This window comes from Erythrolamprus reginae, chromosome 9, assembly GCF_031021105.1.
Source record: "Erythrolamprus reginae isolate rEryReg1 chromosome 9, rEryReg1.hap1, whole genome shotgun sequence".
Lineage (NCBI taxonomy): Eukaryota > Metazoa > Chordata > Lepidosauria > Squamata > Dipsadidae > Erythrolamprus > Erythrolamprus reginae.
In genome coordinates this window covers 2,435,418-2,441,983 of record NC_091958.1, presented here as the reverse complement: position 1 = coordinate 2,441,983, position 6,566 = coordinate 2,435,418, and positions in this window count along the sequence as shown.

Below are 6,566 nucleotides of genomic sequence, written 5' to 3'. Positions count from 1 at the left end.
CATCTCTCCCCTCCCTTTCCTCCTACCTACCTTCCTACCTTTCATCTCTCCCCTTTTCCTTCCCCTCCCTCCGCCTCTTTCCTCTCTTCCTCCCCTCTTTCATTTCGTTCACTTCTCTGGTCTTCCTTCCTTCTTTCCTTCCTTCCTTCCTTCCAGCCTGCCTGCCTGCCTGCCATCCTATCTTTTCTTTTACTCTTTTTTTCTGCCTTCCTGCTAGCCTTTTCTTCCTTTTCTCTCTCTTTTTCCTTCTTGCCTTCTTGGTTTTCTTTCTTCCTTTCTTTCCTCCCTCCCTCCCTTCCTATCATCCTATCTTTTCTTTTGCTCTTTTTTCTGACTACCTGCTAGCTTTCTCTTCCTTTTCTTTTTTTGCCTTCTTGTCTTCCTGTTTTCTTTTTCTTCTTTCTTTCTTTCCTTTCCTCCCTTTCCTCCCTCCCTTCCATCCTACCACCCTGCCTTCCGTCCTGCCTGCCAGCCTATCTTTTCTTTTGCTTTTTTCTACCTTCCTGCTAGCTTTCTCTTCCTTTTCTCTTTTCTTTTTTTGCCTTCTTTCCTTTTTTTCTGTCTTTCTTTCCTTTCTCTTTGTCTTTCTTTCTTTTTCTTTTTTTCTTTCCTTTTTTTTCTTTCTTTTGCCTTCTTGCTTTCCGCTTGATTTGTTTCCTTCTTTTATTAATTTTCTTAATTAATAGTCGAGAGGGTCAAGAAAGAGATCAGGGGAAAGTCCAAAGTGTGAGAAAAAGATGACGAGGGTGAAAACATAGCAGAGGTTGGCAGGTGATGGACAGGCTTCACAGGAAGGGCGGCAATTGTGTCAATGTCAAAGGATGCCAGCACTAGGAGGGTGAGAATTGTGAGGGCACAACTGCCCAGCAACTGAACATCTATTAAAAATTATGAGAAACATCACTAGAGGACAAAAACTGGAGGCAGCTTTCCCTCATTCCCGGGGACTTTCTTTAAAACCGCATGTCTTCCTTCCTCACCTCCTACAGAGGAAACTGTAAAGCTTAGAGAACTATTTGGCCAGTTGATAGACAATGGGTAGCCCAATGATGTACTATTTATTTTGTCTATCTATGGGCTGACTACAGCCCCTGCATTTCTGGAAAACATTGTTTTAATAAACCAATACAGGTTAGTCATAAATTTAAGTTAATTTAATTAATATGACTTCTATGCCGCCCAATTCCAATGGGACTCATTGGTTAAATTTCTCCAAGGATGTTTTGCAAAGGTTGGCCAAGGAATGCCCATGCGGTGTCTGGCATCCATCTAAGCTAAGGACCAACTACCCTGAAATATTATTTTTCTTCCCAGGGACATGGAAGGTAGGATCTCTCAGCATCATCCTCATCTTTGATCGACCAAGTTTAACTTCCTTGTCTGGCTCCATTTCATAGAAACATAGAAGATTGACAACAGAAAAAGACCTCATGATCCATCTAGTCTGCCCTTATACTATTTTCTGTATTTTATCTTAGGATGGATCGATGTTTATCCCAGGCATGTTTACATTCAACTACTGTGGATTCACCAACCACGTCTGCTGGACGTTTGTTCCAAGCATCTACGACTCTTTCAGTCAAATAATATTTTCTCATGTTGCCTTTGATCTTTCCCCCAACTAACTTCAGATTGTGTCCCCTTGTTCTTGGGTTCACTTTCCTATTAAAAACACTTCCCTCCTGACCCTTATTTAACCCTTTAACATATTTAAATGTTTCGATCATGTCCCCCTTTCCCTTCTGTCCTCCAGACTATAAAGATTGAGTTCATTCTGTATTTCAACCTTGGATCGTTGTTTGCAAAAGAAGAGGGGGAGATGATTCCACCCCCCCCCCCCTCAGTCAAATCTACTCAGTCCTTGGTGGTCTCAGAACTTGGTTGTTTTCTTAAAACATTTCATTACCCAAAAGTGGACTTCCTTAGTGCTAGGAGTAGGGTACGAGGAAAGGAAGAGGAGGAGGAGGAAGAGGAGGAAGAGGAGGAAGAAGAAGAAGAGGAGGAGGCCTTTGGTATTCATTGTTATTTTCTTGCAAGGAAACCACCAAGCAAAGAGATCACCAAGGACATGGCTTAGGACCAGATTATTTACGGGACCATCTCCTGCCTCAAGCATCCCAGAGGCCGGTCAGATCCCACAGAGTTGGCCTTCTCCAGATCCCATTGGCCAGACAATGTTGTCTGGCGGGGCCTAGGGGAAGGGCCTTCTCTGTGATGGCTCCAGTCCTTTAGAAACAACTCATCCCGGAGATTCACACCACCCCCACTCTCCTGGCTTTTCTAAAGGTTTTGAAAACACACCTTTGCCGGCAGGCCTGGTTGAGTGTTGATGCTCTGCTCTGGATGATGACATGATTGTATTTGGAATGAGTTAAGTTGAATGGTTTTAAATTGTTCGTGTTTTATACTTGGGTTTTTTTAAATGTTGTATTGATTTTATTATGTAATCTGCCCTTAGGCCATTTGAAGAAGGGTGGCCTAGAAATACAAACACTGTAGATATGTAGATAGATAGATAGATAGATAGATAGATAGATAGATGGATGGATGGATGGATGGATGGATGGATGGATGGATGGATGGATGGATGGAAAATAAGTACACAAATAGATAATAGGTACGCAGGTAGGTAGGTGGGTAGGTAGGTAGATGGATAGATAGATAGATAGATAGATAGATAGATAGATGGTAGGTAAGTAGGTACATAGATAGATGATAGGTAGGTAGGTAAATTGGTAGGTAGGCAGGCAGGCAGGCAGACAGACAGACAGATAAATTCATCCTTTCTACCCTGAACTACAAACATTCTCCTTAATTGGAATCTGGATCAATCTTTGCAACAGACAAATCTTGAAAAAGGAAGTAACGTCCTTACAAGTCATCAAGGCCTGGGTCAAAATGTCTGCTCTTCTTTCTTGGAAATTCACGATTCAGTTAGCTCCTCTTCCTCCTAATTCCTGGAAACCCAAAGGTTGGCTCATGATCGTTCATGCCTTGTTTTGATCGCTTCAAAACATTCATACGGTTCAACATTGCTCATGATTTTAGGAACAGAGCTGGGGCATAGTTGGAGCACACTGGATTGATTGCTACGAGGGAGCTGAAAAGAGACGTTTCGCTTCTGATCCAAGAATAAATTTTTCAGTTCTGAAGAAACTTCTTCGATGAGACGTGTCTTCATGGAAAAACAAGGGAAGTCCAGTTGCTTTTTGAAAAGCAGCACGTTGGGGACATGCAAAGTTTGTCTACCTTCTTGGAAGTCCATAGATAAAAAGTAAACTTTGATATAGAAACATAGAAACATAGAAGTCTGACGGCAGAAAAAGACCTCCTGGTCCATCTAGTCTGCCCTTATACTATTTTCTGTATTTTATCTTAGGATGGATATATGTTTATCCCAGGCATGTTTAAATTCAGTTACTGTGGATTTATCTACCACGTCTGCTGGAAGTTTGTTCCAAGGATCTACTACTCTTTCAGTAAAATAATATTTTCTCATGTTGCTTTTGATCATTCCCCCAACTAACTTCAGATTGTGTCCCCTTGTTCTTGTGTTCACTTTCCTATTAAAAACACTTCCCTCCTGGACCTTATTTAACCCTTTAATATATTTAAATTTTTCGATCATGTCCCCCCTTTTCCTTCTGTCCTCCAGACTAGACAGATTGAGTTCATTAAGTCTTTCCTGATACGTTTTATGCTTAAGACCTTCCACCATTCTTGTAGCCTTGAGTCTTGATGAGGGACAACCCCGCAAGATATTGTCCCTATATGATTTTCACCTCTGATTTTCCTACCCAGGCCCAGAAACATGGATTGTGTGCCCTTGTGAGAAAGCAACCATGTGGGAGATCTTTCGGGCAGGATCGAGGAATCAAAAGTAGAAGTGATGTGCCAGTGCCTGGAGGCTGTTGTGGTCTGGATGGGTGTCAACAAACTCAAATTCAACCCAGACAAGACGGAGTGGCTGTGGGTCTTGCCTCCCAAGGACAATTCCATCTGTCCATCCATTACCCTGGGGGGGGGAATCATTGACTCCCTCAGAGAGGGTTCGCAACTTGATCCACAGCTCACATTAGAGAAACATCTTTCAGCTGTGGCGAGGGGGGCGTTTGCCCAGGTTCGCTTGGTGCACCAGTTGTGACCCTATTTGGACCGGGAGTCACTGCTCGCAGTCACTCATGCGCTCATCACCTCGAGGCTCGACTACTGTAACGCTCTCTACATGGGGCTACCTTTGAAAAGTGTTCGGAAACTTCAGATCGTGCAGAAGGCAGCTGCGAGAGCAATCATGGGCTTCCCTAAATATGCTCATATCACATCAACACTCCGCAGTCTGCATTGGTTGCCGATCAGTTTCCGGTCACAATTCAAAGTGTTGGTTATGACCTATAAAGCCCTTCATGGCACTGGACCAGAATATCTCCGGGACCGCCTTCTGCTGCACAAATCCCAGCGACCAGTTAGGTCCCACAGAGTGGGTCTTCTCCGGGTCCCGTCAACTAAACAATGCCGCTTGGCGGGACCCAGGGGAAGAGCCTTCTCTGTGGCGGCCCCGGCTCTCTGGAACCAACTCCCCCCAGAGATTAGAATTGCCCCCACCCTCCTTGCCTTTCGCAAGCTCCTTAAAACCCACCTTTGCCGCCAGGCATGGGGAAATTAAGATTCCTTCTCCCCCTAGGCCTTTACAATTGTATGTATGGTATGCTTGTATGTATGTTTGGTTTTTTATATTAAGGGGTTTTTTAATTCGCTTTTAGTATTGGATTATTACTGTATATTGTTTATGATTGCTGTTAGCCGCCCCCGAGTTTTCGGAGAGGGGCGGCATATAAATCCAATAAAACTAAACTGAACTAAAAGCTCTCATTCCAGCCGTAGCTTCAATCTATTGGTAGCAGGGTTGTAAAAGTAATCTCTGCTTATCACATATCTACGATGATTTCCTGTTCCTACCAGAAGCAAGCTCTTTTTCTCTTTCCGAGCTGAGTTCCCATGTGGGCTTCCTGTGCCGTTTGCAGAAGAGCCAGACAAGTTGTCTGGTCTCCTTCTGAACTTCCCCCATTAACCATTTTGACCCACGGCCAAAATTACAGTGGTTTCTCCATCCAGGCTGCAGGCCAAACTCCCAAGCAAAGGAGTCAAGGAGTTTTGGCTTGGCGATTTGAGAAGACAGTTCTTGCGCACCACTAACTCACTACTCAAGTTTGACTCAACCTTCCATCCTTCCAAGGTCAGAAAAATGAGGTCTCAGATTGTTGGGGGCAAGAGGATGACTCTGCAAACTGCCTAGAGAGTGCTGTGAAAGCACTGTAAAGTGGGATTCAAGTCTAAGTATTATTTACGGGACCGCCTTCTGCCACACGAAAACCAGCGTCCAGTTAGGTCCCACAGAGTTGGCCTTCTCCAGAATGCCCTACGAAAGCAGACTATCAATCCTAGGTCTAGAAAGCTTAGAACTACAACGCCTAAAACACGATCTAAGTATTGCCCACAAGATTATATGCTGCAACGTCCTACCGGTCCATGACTACTTCAGCTTCAACCGCAACAACACAAGAGCACACAACAGATTCAAACTTAATATTAACCGCTCCAAACTTGACTGTAAAAAATATGACTTCAGCAACCGAGTTGCCAAAGTGTGGAACTCATTACCCGACTCTGTAGTGTCAACCCATAACCCCAAACATTTTTCCCTTAGACCAGGGGTCCCCAACCACCGGGCCGCGGACCGGTACCGGGCCGCGGGGCATGTTGCACCGGTCCGTGGAGTCAGCAGCTGCCGGCCCTCATGCCGCCACCCCCTCCCTCCAGCGCTTCGCCTCCCGCCGGGCAAGAGGCCTCGGGAGGCAGGTTCTGCCGGCCACAGGACGATGGATGGGACAGAGGGGCGGGAAGGACCGAGAGGCTCAAGCCTCTTTTGGCTTCTGCCGCGGGGCGCTTTTGCGTTTTTGGCTGGGGGGAGGCAGGAGGGCCAGCCTGACCCCCTCTCTTCAGCGCTTAGCTCCCGCTGGGCAAGAGGGCTTGGGAGGCAGGTTCTGCCGGCCACAGGACGATGGCGGGAAAGAGGGGCGGGGAGGACCAGCACCCCCATGCTTAATCCCGCCCCCAACCACGCCCCTTTCCGCCCCCACTGGGCCATAGAAAAATTGTCTTGCTGAAACTGGTCCCTGGTGGAAAAACGTTGGGGACCACTGCCTTAGACTATCCACGATTGACCTCTCCAGGTTCCTTAGAAGTCAGTAAGGGGCGTGCATAAGTGCACTAGTGTGCCTTCCGTCCCCTGTCCAATTGTCTCTCCTTATCTCATTTATCTTTTTCTTCCTTTCAAATATGTTCACCTATACTTTTATATCTTTTCTTCTATTCTTTTCTTTATTAGTATTACTACATATCTATTCTCTTCAATGTGTATTATGTATTTGAATAAATAAATAAATAAATAAATAAATAAATAAACTAGACAATGTCGCTTGGTGGGGCCTAGGGGAAGAGCCTTCTCAGTGGGGGCCCCGGCCCTCTGGAATCAAGTCCCCCCAGAGCTTTGCATGCCCCCACCCTCC